The sequence below is a fragment of the Gorilla gorilla genome, chromosome 16 (genome assembly GCF_029281585.2).
Source record: "Gorilla gorilla gorilla isolate KB3781 chromosome 16, NHGRI_mGorGor1-v2.1_pri, whole genome shotgun sequence".
NCBI classification, from domain to species: Eukaryota; Metazoa; Chordata; class Mammalia; order Primates; family Hominidae; genus Gorilla; species Gorilla gorilla.
In genome coordinates, this window is record NC_073240.2 from 13021064 (window position 1) to 13035757 (window position 14694).

The window sequence follows — 14694 nt, forward strand, 5'->3', positions numbered from 1 at the left end:
GAATGGAACGGAACGGAATGTACCCGAGTAGAACGGAATGGATTGGAATGGAATGGAATGGAATGGAATGGAATGGAATGGAATGCAATGCAATGCAAAGGAATGCAATGGAATGGAATGGAATGGAATGCAATGCAATGCAATGGAATGCAATGGCATGGAAAGGAATGGAATGGAATGGAATGGAATGGAATGGAATCTACCCGAGTAGAACGGAATGGAACGGAATGGAATGGAATGGAATGGACAAGAGCAGAACGGAATGGAATGCAATGGAATGGAATGGAATGTACCCGAGCAGAACGGAATGGAATGGAATGGAAATGGAATGGGAATGGAAATGGAACGGGAATGGAAATGGAACGGGAATGGAAATGGAACGGGAATGGAAATGGATCGGGAATGGAAATGGAACGGGAAAGGAAATGGAACGGGAATGGATAGGGAACGGGAATGGAAATGGAACGGGAATGGAAATGGAACGGGAATGGAAATGGAAGGGGAATGGAAATGGAACGGGAATGGAAATGGAACGGGAATGGAAATGGAACGGGAATGGAAATGGAATGGGAATGGAAATGGAATGGAATGGAATGGAATGGAATAGAATGGAACGGAATGGAATGGAATGGAATGTACCGGAGTGGAGTGGAGTGGAGTGGAGTGGAGTGGAGTGCACTGGAATGGAATGGAATGGAATGGAATGGAATGCAATGCAATGCAATAGAATGCAATTGAATGGAAAGGAATGGAAGTGAATGGAATGGAATCTACCCGAGTAGAACGGAATGGAATGGAATTGAATGGAATGTAACCGAGTAGAACGGAACGGAATGGAATGGAATGGAATGGAATGGAATGGAATGCAATGGAATGGAATGGAATGGAATGGAATGGAATGGAATGGAATGGAATGGAATGGAATGGAATGGAATGCAATGCAATGCAATGCAATGGAATGGAATGGAATGGAAAGGAATGGAATGGAATGGAATGGAATGGAATCTACCCGAGTAGAACGGAATGGAACGGAATGGAATGGAATGGAATGGACAAGAGCAGAACGGAATGGAATGCAATGGAATGGAATGGAATGTACCTGAGCAGAACGGAATGGAATGAAATGGAAATGGAATGGAAATGGAAATGGAATGGGAATGGAAATGGAACGGGAATGGAAATGGATCGGGAACGGAAATGGAACGGGAACGGAAATGGAACGGGAACGGAAATGGAACGGGAACGGAAATGGAACGGGAACGGAAATGGAACGGGAATGGAAATGGAACGGGAACGGAAATGGAACGGGAACGGAAATGGAACGGGAATGGAAATGGAACGGGAATGGAAATGGAATGGGAATGGAAATGGAATGGGAATGGAAATGGAATGGGAATGGAAATGGAATGGAATGGAATGGAATGGAATGGAATGTACCGGAGTGGAGTGGAATGGAGTGGAGTGGAGTGGAGTGCACTGGAATGGAATGGAATGGAATGGAATGCAATGCAATGCAATAGAATGCAATTGAATGGAAAGGAATGGAAGTGAATGGAATGGAATCTACCCGAGTAGAACGGAATGGAATGGAATTGAATGGAATGTAACCGAGTAGAACGGAACGGAATGGAATGGAATGGAATGGAATGGAATGGAATGCAATGGAATGGAATGGAATGGAATGGAATGGAATGGAATGGAATGGAATGGAATGCAATGCAATGCAATGCAATGGAATGGAATGGAATGGAAAGGAATGGAATGGAATGGAATGGAATGGAATCTACCCGAGTAGAACGGAATGGAACGGAATGGAATGGAATGGAATGGACAAGAGCAGAACGGAATGGAATGCAATGGAATGGAATGGAATGTACCTGAGCAGAACGGAATGGAATGAAATGGAAATGGAATGGGAATGGAAATGGAATGGGAATGGAAATGGAACGGGAATGGAAATGGATCGGGAACGGAAATGGAACGGGAACGGAAATGGAACGGGAACGGAAATGGAACGGGAACGGAAATGGAACGGGAACGGAAATGGAACGGGAACGGAAATGGAACGGGAACGGAAATGGAACGGGAACGGAAATGGAACGGGAACGGAAATGGAACGGGAACGGAAATGGAACGGGAACGGAAATGGAACGGGAACGGAAATGGAACGGGAACGGAAATGGAACGGGAATGGAAATGGAACGGGAAGGGAAATGGAACGGGAACGGAAATGGAACGGGAACGGAAATGGAACGGGAACGGAAATGGAACGGGAAGGGAAATGGAACGGGAACGGAAATGGAACGGGAACGGAAATGGAACGGGAACGGAAATGGTACGGGAACGGAAATGGAACGGGAACGGAAATGGAACGGGAACGGAAATGGAACGGGAATGGAAATGGAAAGGGAATGGAAATGGAACGGGAATGGAAAAGGAACGGGAATGGAAATGGAACGGGAATGGAAATGGAACGGGAATGGAAATGGAACGGGAATGGAAATGGAACGGGAATGGAAATGGAACGGGAATGGAAATGGAACGGGAATGGAAATGGAACGGGAATGGAAATGGAATGGAATGGAATGGAATGGAATGGAATGGAATGGAATGGAATGGAATATACCGGAGTGGAGTGGAGTGGAGTGGAGTGGAGTGGAGTGCACTGGAATGGAATGGAATGGAATGGAATGGAACGGAACGGAATGTACCCGAGTAGAACGGAATGGATTGGAATGGAATGGAATGGAATGGAATGGAATGGAATGGAATGGAATGGAATGCAATGCAATGCAATGGAATGCAATGGAATGGAAAGGAATGGAATGGAATGGAATGGAATGGAATCTACCCGAGTAGAACGGAATGGAACGGAATGGAATGGAATGGAATGGACACGAGCAGAACGGAATGGAATGCAATGGAATGGAATGGAATGTACCCGAGCAGAACGGAATGGAATGGAATGGAAATGGAATGGGAATGGAAATGGAACGGGAATGGAAATGGAACGGGAATGGAAATGGAACGGGAATGGAAATGGATCGGGAATGGAAATGGAACGGGAAAGGAAATGGAACGGGAATGGATAGGGAACGGGAATGGAAATGGAACGGGAATGGAAATGGAACGGGAATGGAAATGGAAGGGGAATGGAAATGGAACGGGAATGGAAATGGAATGGGAATGGAAATGGAATGGGAATGGAAATGGAATGGGAATGGAAATGGAATGGAATGGAATGGAATGGAATAGAATGGAATGGAATGGAATGGAATGGAATGTACCGGAGTGGAGTGGAGTGGAGTGGAGTGGAGTGCACTGGAATGGAATGGAATGGAATGGAATGCAATGCAATGCAATAGAATGCAATTGAATGGAAAGGAATGGAAGTGAATGGAATGGAATCTACCCGAGTAGAACGGAATGGAATGGAATTGAATGGAATGTAACCGAGTAGAACGGAACGGAATGGAATGGAATGGAATGGAATGGATTGGAATGCAATGGAATGGAATGGAATGGAATGGAATGGAATGGAATGGAATGGAATGGAATGGAATGCAATGCAATGCAATGCAATGGAATGGAATGGAATGGAAAGGAATGGAATGGAATGGAATGGAATGGAATCTACCCGAGTAGAACGGAATGGAACGGAATGGAATGGAATGGAATGGACAAGAGCAGAACGGAATGGAATGCAATGGAATGGAATGGAATGTACCTGAGCAGAACGGAATGGAATGAAATGGAAATGGAATGGGAATGGAAATGGAATGGGAATGGAAATGGAACGGGAATGGAAATGGATCGGGAACGGAAATGGAACGGGAACGGAAATGGAACGGGAACGGAAATGGAACGGGAACGGAAATGGAACGGGAACGGAAATGGAACGGGAATGGAAATGGAACGGGAACGGAAATGGAACGGGAATGGAAATGGAACGGGAACGGAAATGGAACGGGAACGGAAATGGAAAGGGAATGGAAATGGAACGGGAAAGGAAAAGGAACGGGAATGGAAATGGAACGGGAATGGAAATGGAACGGGAATGGAAATGGAACGGGAATGGAAATGGAACGGGAATGGAAATGGAATGGGAATGGAAATGGAATGGGAATGGATATGGAATGGAATGGAATGGAATGGAATGGAATGTACCGGAGTGGAGTGGAGTGGAGTGGAGTGGAGTGGAGTGCACTGGAATGGAATGGAATGGAATGGAATGCAATGCAATGCAATAGAATGCAATTGAATGGAAAGGAATGGAAGTGAATGGAATGGAATCTACCCGAGTAGAACGGAATGGAATGGAATTGAATGGAATGTAACCGAGTAGAACGGAACGGAATGGAATGGAATGGAATGGAATGGAATGGAATGCAATGGAATGGAATGGAATGGATTGGAATGGAATGGAATGGAATGGAATGGAATGGAATGGAATGCAATGCAATGCAATGCAATGGAATGGAATGGAATGGAAAGGAATGGAATGGAATGGAATGGAATGGAATCTACCCGAGTAGAACGGAATGGAACGGAATGGAATGGAATGGAATGGACAAGAGCAGAACGGAATGGAATGCAATGGAATGGAATGGAATGTACCTGAGCAGAACGGAATGGAATGAAATCGAAATGGAATGGGAATGGAAATGGAATGGGAATGGAAATGGAACGGGAATGGAAATGGATCGGGAACGGAAATGGAACGGGAACGGAAATGGAACGGGAACGGAAATGGAACGGGAACGGAAATGGAACGGGAACGGAAATGGAACGGGAATGGAAATGGAACGGGAACGGAAATGGAACGGGAATGGAAATGGAACGGGAACGGAAATGGAACGGGAACGGAAATGGAACGGGAATGGAAATGGAACGGGAACGGAAATGGAACGGGAACGGAAATGGAAAGGGAATGGAAATGGAACGGGAATGGAAAAGGAACGGGAATGGAAATGGAACGGGAATGGAAATGGAACGGGAATGGAAATGGAACGGGAATGGAAATGGAACGGGAATGGAAATGGAATGGGAATGGAAATGGAATGGGAATGGAAATGGAATGGGAATGGAAATGGAATGGAATGGAATGGAATGGAATGGAATGTACCGGAGTGGAGTGGAGTGGAGTGGAGTGGAGTGGAGTGCTCTGGAATGGAATGGAATGGAATGGAATGGAACGGAACGGAATGGAATGGAATGGAACTGAATGAAATGGAATGCAATGCAATGGAATGCAATGGAATGGAAAGGAAAGGAATGGAATGGAATGGAATGGAATCTACCCGAGTAGAATGGAATGGAATGGAATGGAATGGAATAGAATGGAATCAACCCGAGTAGAGCCGAACGGAACGGAACGGAACGGAACGGAATGGAATTCAATGGAATGGAATTCAATGGAATTCAATGGAATGGAATGGAGTGGAGTGGAGTGGAGTGGAGTGGAGTGGAATGAAATGGAATGGAATGGAATGGAATGGAATTCAATGGATTTCAATGGAATGGAATGGAATGGAATGGAATGGAATGGAATGGAAGGGAATGGAATGGAATGGAATTCAATGGAATAGAATGGAATGGAATGGAATGGAATCGAATGGAATCGAATGGAATCGAATGGAATGGAATGGAATAGAATGGAATCAACCCGAGTAGAACGGAATGGAATGGAATGGAATGGAATGGAATGGAATGGAATGGAATGGAATGGAATGGAATGGAATGGAATGGAATGGAATTCAATGGAATTCAATGGAATGGAATGGAATGGAATGGAGTGGAGTGGAGGGAATTGGAGTGGAGTGGAGTGGAGTGGAGTGGAATGGAATGGAGTGGAATGGAATGGAATGGAATGGAATGGAATGGAATGGAATGGAATTCAATGGAATGGAATGGAATGGAATGGAATGGAATGGAATTCAATGGAATGGAATGGAATGGTATCGAATGGAATCGAATGGAATCGAATGGAATCGAATGGAATGGAATGGAATAGAATGGAATCAACCGAGTAGAATGGAACGGAACGCAACGGAATTTAACGGAACGGAACGGAATGGAACGGAACGGAATGGAACGGAATTCAATGGAATGGAATGGAATGGAATGGAATTCAATGGAATGGAATGGAATTCAATGGAATGGAATGGAACGGAATGGAATGGAATGGAATTCCATGGATTGGAATGGAATGGAATGGAATCGAATGGAATAGAATGGAATCGAATGGAATCGATTGGAATGGAATGGAATCGAATGGAATGGAATGGAATAGAATGGAATCAACACGAGTAGAACGGAATGGAATGAAATGGAATGGAATGGAATGGAATGGAATGGAATGGAATTCAATGGAATGGAATGGAATGGAATGGAATAGAATGGAATCGAATGGAATCGAATGGAATCGAATGGGATCTAATGGAATGGAATGGAATGGAATGGAATGGAATGGAATGGAATGGAACGGAATTCTATGGAATGGAATGGAATTCAATGGAATGGAATGGAATGGAATGGAATGGAATGGAATTCAATGGAAAGGAATTCAATGGAATTCAATGGAATGGAATGGAATGGAATGGAATGGAATGGAATGGCATGGAATTCAATGGAATTGAATGGAATGGAATGGAATGGAAACGAATGGAATCGAATGGAATCGAATGGAATCGAATGGAATGGAATGGAATGGAATGGAATCAACCCAAGTGGAACGGAACGGAACGGAACGGAATGGAACAGAACGAAACGGAATGGAGTGGAATAGAATGGAATCAAACCGAGTAGAACGGAAAGGAATGGAATGGAATTGAATGGAACGGAATGGAACAGAACGGAATGGAACGGAACGGAACAGAACGGAATGGAATGGAATGAACCCGAGTAGAACGGAATGGAATGGAATGGAATGGAATGGAATCGAATGGAATCGAATGGAATGGAATGGAATAGAATGGAGTCATCCTGAGTAGAACGGAATGGAACGGAATGGAACGGAATTCAATGGAATGGAACGGAATGGAATGGATTTCAATGGAATGGAACGGAATTCAATGGAATGGAACGGAATGGAATGGAACGCAACGAAACGGAATGGAACGGAACGGAACGGAATGGAATTCAATGGAATGGAATGGAATGGAATGGAATGGAATGGAATTCAATGGAATGGAATTCAATGGAATGGAATGGAATGGAACGGAATGGAATGGAATGGAATGGAATGGAATGGAATGGAACGGAATTCAATGGAATGGTATGGAATGGAATGGAATTCAATCGAATGGAATGGAATGGAATGGAATGGAATCGAATGAGATCGAATGGAATCGAATGGAATCGAATGGAATGGAATGGAATAGAATGGAATCAACCCGAGTAGAACGGAATGGAACGGAACGGAATGGAACGGAACGGAATGGAATTCAAAGGAATGGAATTCAATGAAATTCAACGGAATGGAATGGAATGGAATGTAGTGGAGTGGAGTGGAGTGGAGTGGAGTGGTGTGGAGTGGAGTGGAATGGAATGGAGTGGAATGGAACGGAATGGAATGGAATGGAATGGAATAGAATTCAATGGAATGGAATGGAATGGAATGGAATGGAATGGAATGGAATGGAATGGAATGGAATGGAATTCAATGGAATGGAATGGAATGGAATCGAATGGAATTGAATGGAATCGATTGGAATCGAATGGAATCGAATGGAATGTAATGGAATAGAATGGAATCAACCCGAGTAGAACGGAATGGAATGGAATGGAATGGAATGGAATGGAATGGATTGGAATGGAATTCAATGGAATCGAATGGAATGGAATGGAGTGGAATGGAATGGAATGGAATGGAATGGAATGGAATGGAATCGAATGGAATCGATTGGAATCGAATGGAATCGAATCGAATGGAATGGAATAGAATGGAATCAACCCGAGTAGAACGGAATGGAATGGAATGGAATGGAATGGAATGGAATGGAATGGAATGGAATGGAATGGAATGGAATTCAATGGAATCGAATGGAATGGAATGGAGTGGAATGGAATTCAATGGAATCGAATGGAATGGAATGTACCCAAGTAGAATGCAATGGAATGGAATGGAATGGAATGGAATGGAATATACCTGACTAGAATGGAATGGAATGGAAATGGAATGGGAGTGGAAATGGAATGGGAGTGGAAATGGAATGGGAGTGGAAATGGAATGGGAGTGGAAATGGAATGGGAGTGGAAATGGAATGGGAGTGGAAATGGAATGGGAGTGGAAATGGAATGGGAGTGGAAATGGAATGGGAGTGGAAATGGAATGGGAGTGGAAATGGAATGGGAGTGGAAATGGAATGGGAGTGGAAATGGAATGGGAGTGGAATGGGAATGGGAGTGGAAATGGAATGGGAGTGGAATGGGAATGGAATGCAAATGGAGTGGAATGGAAATAATGGAATGGAATGGAATGGAATGGAATGGAATGGAATGGAATGGAATGGAATGGAAAGGAATGGAATGGAATGGAATGTACCCGAGTAGAATGCAATGGAATGGAATGGAATGGAATGGAATGGAACGGAACAGAACGGAACGGAACAGAACGGAACGGAACGGAACAGAATGGAATGCAATGGAATGGAATGGAATGGAATGCAGTGGAATGCAATGGAATGCAGTGGAATGGAAAGGAATGGAATGGAATGGAATGGAATGGAATGGAATGGAATGGAATCTACCTGACTAGAATGGAATGGAATGGAAATGGAATGGAATGGAATGGAACGGAATTCTATGGAATGGAATGGAATTCAATGGAATGGAATGGAATGGAATGGAATGGAATGGAATAGAATGGAATCAACACGAGTAGAACGGAATGGAATGAAATGGAATGGAATGGAATGGAATGGAATGGAATGGAATTCAATGGAATGGAATGGAATGGAATGGAATAGAACGAAATCGAATGGAATCGAATGGAATCGAATGGGATCTAATGGAATGGAATGGAATGGAATGGAATGGAATGGAATGGAATGGAACGGAATTCTATGGAATGGAATGGAATTCAATGGAATGGAATGGAATGGAATGGAATGGAATGGAATTCAATGGAAAGGAATTCAATGGAATTCAATGGAATGGAATGGAATGGAATGGAATGGAATGGAATGGCATGGAATTCAATGGAATTGAATGGAATGGAATGGAATGGAAACGAATGGAATCGAATGGAATCGAATGGAATCGAATGGAATGGAATGGAATGGAATGGAATCAACCCAAGTGGAACGGAACGGAACGGAACGGAATGGAACAGAACGAAACGGAATGGAGTGGAATAGAATGGAATCAAACCGAGTAGAACGGAAAGGAATGGAATGGAATTGAATGGAACGGAATGGAACAGAACGGAATGGAACGGAACGGAACAGAACGGAATGGAATGGAATGAACCCGAGTAGAACGGAATGGAATGGAATGGAATGGAATGGAATCGAATGGAATCGAATGGAATGGAATGGAATAGAATGGAGTCATCCTGAGTAGAACGGAATGGAACGGAATGGAACGGAATTCAATGGAATGGAACGGAATGGAATGGATTTCAATGGAATGGAACGGAATTCAATGGAATGGAACGGAATGGAATGGAACGCAACGAAACGGAATGGAACGGAACGGAACGGAATGGAATTCAATGGAATGGAATGGAATGGAATGGAATGGAATGGAATTCAATGGAATGGAATTCAATGGAATGGAATGGAATGGAACGGAATGGAATGGAATGGAATGGAATGGAATGGAATGGAACGGAATTCAATGGAATGGTATGGAATGGAATGGAATTCAATCGAATGGAATGGAATGGAATGGAATGGAATGGAATGGAATCGAATGAGATCGAATGGAATCGAATGGAATCGAATGGAATGGAATGGAATAGAATGGAATCAACCCGAGTAGAACGGAATGGAACGGAACGGAACGGAACGGAACGGAATGGAATTCAAAGGAATGGAATTCAATGAAATTCAACGGAATGGAATGGAATGGAATGTAGTGGAGTGGAGTGGAGTGGAGTGGAGTGGTGTGGAGTGGAGTGGAATGGAATGGAGTGGAATGGAACGGAATGGAATGGAATGGAATGGAATAGAATTCAATGGAATGGAATGGAATGGAATGGAATGGAATGGAATGGAATGGAATGGAATGGAATGGAATTCAATGGAATGGAATGGAATGGAATCGAATGGAATTGAATGGAATCGATTGGAATCGAATGGAATCGAATGGAATGTAATGGAATAGAATGGAATCAACCCGAGTAGAACGGAATGGAATGGAATGGAATGGAATGGAATGGAATGGATTGGAATGGAATTCAATGGAATCGAATGGAATGGAATGGAGTGGAATGGAATGGAATGGAATCTACCTGACTAGAATGGAATGGAATGGAAATGGAATGGGAGTGGAAGTGGAATGGGAGTGGAAATGGAATGGGAGTGGAAATGGAATGGGAGTGGAAATGGAATGGGAGTGGAAATGGAATGGGAGTGGAAATGGAATGGGAGTGAAAATGGAATGGGAGTGGAAATGGAATGGGAGTGGAAATGGAATGGGATTGGAAATGGAATGGGGGTGGAAATGGAATGGGAGTGGAAATGGAATGGGGGTGGAAATGGAATGGGAGTGGAAATGGAATGGGAGTGGAAATGGAATGGGGGTGGAAATGGAATGGGTGTGGAAATGGAATGGGAGTGGAAATGGAATGGGAGTGGAAATGTAATGGGAGTGGAAACGGAATGGGAGTGGAAACGGAATGGGAGTGGAAATGGAATGGGAGTGGAAATGGAATGGCAGTGGTAATGGAAGGGGAGTGGAAATGGAATGGGAGTGGAAATGGAATGGGAGTGGAAATGGAATGGGAGTGGAAATGGAATGGGAGTGGAAATGGAATGGGAGAGGAAATGGAATGGGAGTGGAAATGGAATGGGAGTGGAAATGGGAATTGAATGGAATGCGAATGGAATGCAATGGAATGAAATGGAATGGAATGGAATGGAATGGAATGGAATGGAATGGAATGGAATGGAATAGAATGGAATGGAATGGAATGTACCCGAGTAGAATGCAATGGAATGGAATGGAATGGAATGGAACGGAACGGAACGGAACGGAACGGAACGGAAGGGAACAGAATGGAATGCAATGGAATGGAATGGGATGGAATGCAGTGGAATGCAATGCAATGCAGTGGAATGGAATGGAATGGAATGGAATGGAATGGAATGTAATGGAATGGAATCTACCTGACTAGAATGGAATGGAATGGAAATGGAATGGGAGTGGAAATGGAATGGGAGTGGAAATGGAATGGGAGTGGAAATGGAATTGGAGTGGAAATGGAATGGGAGTGGAAATGGAATGGGAGTGGAAATGGAATGGGATTGGAAATGGAATGGGGGTGGAAATGTAATGGGAGTGAAAATGGAATGGGAGTGGAAATGGAATGGGAGTGGAAATGGAATGGGATTGGAAATGGAATGGGGGTGGAAATGGAATGGGAGTGGAAATGGAATGGGGGTGGAAATGGAATGGGAGTGGAAATGGAATGGGAGTGGAAATGGAATGGGAGTGGAAATGGAATGGGTGTGGAAATGGAATGGGAGTGGAAATGGAATGGGAGTGGAAATGTAATGGGAGTGGAAACGGAATGGGAGTGGAAATGGAATGGGAGTGGAAATGGAATGGGAGTGGAAATGGAATGGCAGTGGTAATGGAAGGGGAGTGGAAATGGAATGGGAGTGGAAATGGAATGGGAGTGGAAATGGAATGGGAGTGGAAATGGAATGGGAGTGGAAATGGAATGGGAGTGGAAATGGAATGGGAGTGGAAATGGGAATTGAATGGAATGGGAATGGAATGCAATGGAATGAAATGGAATGGAATGGAATGGAATGGAATGGAATGGAATGGAATGGAATGGAATGGAATGGAATGGAATAGAATGGAATGGAATGGAATGTACCCGAGTAGAATGCAATGGAACGGAATGGAATGGAATGGAATGGAATGGAACGGAACGGAACGGAACGGAACGGAACGGAAGGGAACAGAATGGAATGCAATGGAATGGAATGGGATGGAATTCAGTGGAATGCAATGGAATGCAGTGGAATGGAATGGAATGGAATGGAATGGAATGGAATGGAATGGAATGGAATGGAATGGAATATACCTGACTAGAATGGAATGGAATGGAAATGGAATGGGAGTGGAAATGGAATGGGAGTGGAAATGGAATGGGAGTGGAAATGGAATGGGAGTGGAAATGGAATGGGAGTGGAAATGGAATGGGAGTGGAAATGGAATGGGAGTGGAAATGGAATGGGAGTGGAAATGGAATGGGAGTGGAAATGGAATGGGAGTGGAAATGGAATGGGAGTGGAAATGGAATGGGAGTGGAAATGGAATGGGAGTGGAATGGGAATGGGAGTGGAAATGGAATGGGAGTGGAATGGGAATGGAATGGAAATGGAGTGGAATGGAAATAATGGAATGGAATGGAATGGAATGGAATGGAATGGAATGGAATGGAATGGAATGGAAAGGAATGGAATGGAATGGAATGTACCCGAGTAGAATGCAATGGAATGGAATGGAATGGAATGGAATGGAACGGAACGGAACGGAACGGAACAGAACGGAACGGAACGGAACAGAATGGAATGCAATGGAATGGAATGGAATGGAATGCAGTGGAATGCAATGGAATGCAGTGGAATGGAAAGGAATGGAATGGAATGGAATGGAATGGAATGGAATGGAATGGAATCTACCTGACTAGAATGGAATGGAATGGAAATGGAATGGGAGTGGAAATGGAATGGGAGTGGAAATGGAATGGGAGTGGAAATGGAATGGGAGTGGAAATGGAATGGGAGTGGAAATGGAATGGGAGTGGAATGGGAATGGGAGTGGAAATGGGAATGGGAATGGGAATGGAATGGGAATGGAATGGAATGGAATGGAATGGAATGGAATGGAATGGAATGGAATGGAATGTACCCGAGTAGAATGCAATAGAATGGAATGGAATGGAATGGAATGGAACGGAACGGAACGGAACAGAACGGAACGGAACGGAAGAGAATGGAATGCAATGGAATGGAATGGAATGGAATGCAGTGGAATGCAATGGAATGCAGTGGAATGGAAAGGAATGGAATGGAATGGAATGGAATGGAATGGAATGGAATGGAATGGAATGGAATGGAATCTACCTGACTAGAATGGAATGGAATGGAAATGGAATGGGAGTGGAAATGGAATGGGAGTGGAAATGGAATGGGAGTGGAAATGGAATGGGAGTGGAAATGGAATGGGAGTGGAAATGGAATGGGAGTGGAAATGGAATGGGAGTGGAAATGGAATGGGAGTGGAATGGGAATGGCATGGAAATGGAGTGGAATGGAATGGAATGGAATGGAATGGAATGGAATGGAATAGAATGGAATCGAATGGAATCGAATGGAATGGAATGGAATAGAATGGAATCAACCCGAGTAGAAGGGAATGGAATGGAATGCAGTGGAATGCAATGGAATGCAGTGGAATGGAAAGGAATGCAATGGAATGGAATGGAATGGAATGGAATCTACCTGACTAGAATGGAATGGAATGGAAATGGAATGGGAGCGGAAATGGAATGGGAGTGGAAATGGAATGGGAGTGGAAATGGAATGGGAGTGGAAATGGAATGGGAGTGGAAATGGAATGGGAGTGGAAATGGAGTGGGAGTGGAATGGGAATGGGAGTGGAAATGGGAATGGGAATGGGAATGGAATGGGAATGGAATGGAATGGAATGGAATGGAATGGAATGGAATGGAATGGAATGGAATGTACCCGAGTAGAATGCAATGGAATGGAATGGAATGGAATGGAATGGAATGGAACGGAACGGAACGGAACAGAACGGAACGGAACGGAACAGAATGGAATGCAATGGAATGGAATGGAATAGAATGCAGTGGAATGCAATGGAATGCAGTGGAATGCAAAGGAATGGAATGGAATGGAATGGAATGGAATGGAATCTACCTGACTAGAATGGAATGGAATGGAAATGGAATGGGAGTGGAAATGGAATGGGAGTGGAAATGGAATGGGAGTGGAAATGGAATGGGAGTGGAAATGGAATGGGAGTGGAAATGGAATGGGTGTGGAAATGGAATGGGAGTGGAATGGGAATGGGAGGGGAAATGGGAATTGAATGGAATGGGAATAGAATGGAATGGAATGGAATGGAATGGAATGGAATGGAATGGAATGGAATGGAATGGAATGTACCCGAGTAGAATGCAATGGAATGGAATGGAATGGAATGGAATGGAATGGAATTCCATGGAATGGAATTCAGTGGAATGGAATGGAATTCAATGGAATGGAATGGAATGGAATGGAATGGAATGGAATTCAATGGAATGGAATGGAATGGAATCGAATGGAATCGAATGGAATCGATTGGAATCGAATGGAATCGAATGGAATGGAATGGAATAGAATGGAATCAACCCGAGTAGAACGGAATGGAATGGAATGGAATGGAATGGAATGGAATGGAATGGAATGGAATGGAATGGAATGGAATGGAATGGAATGGAATGGA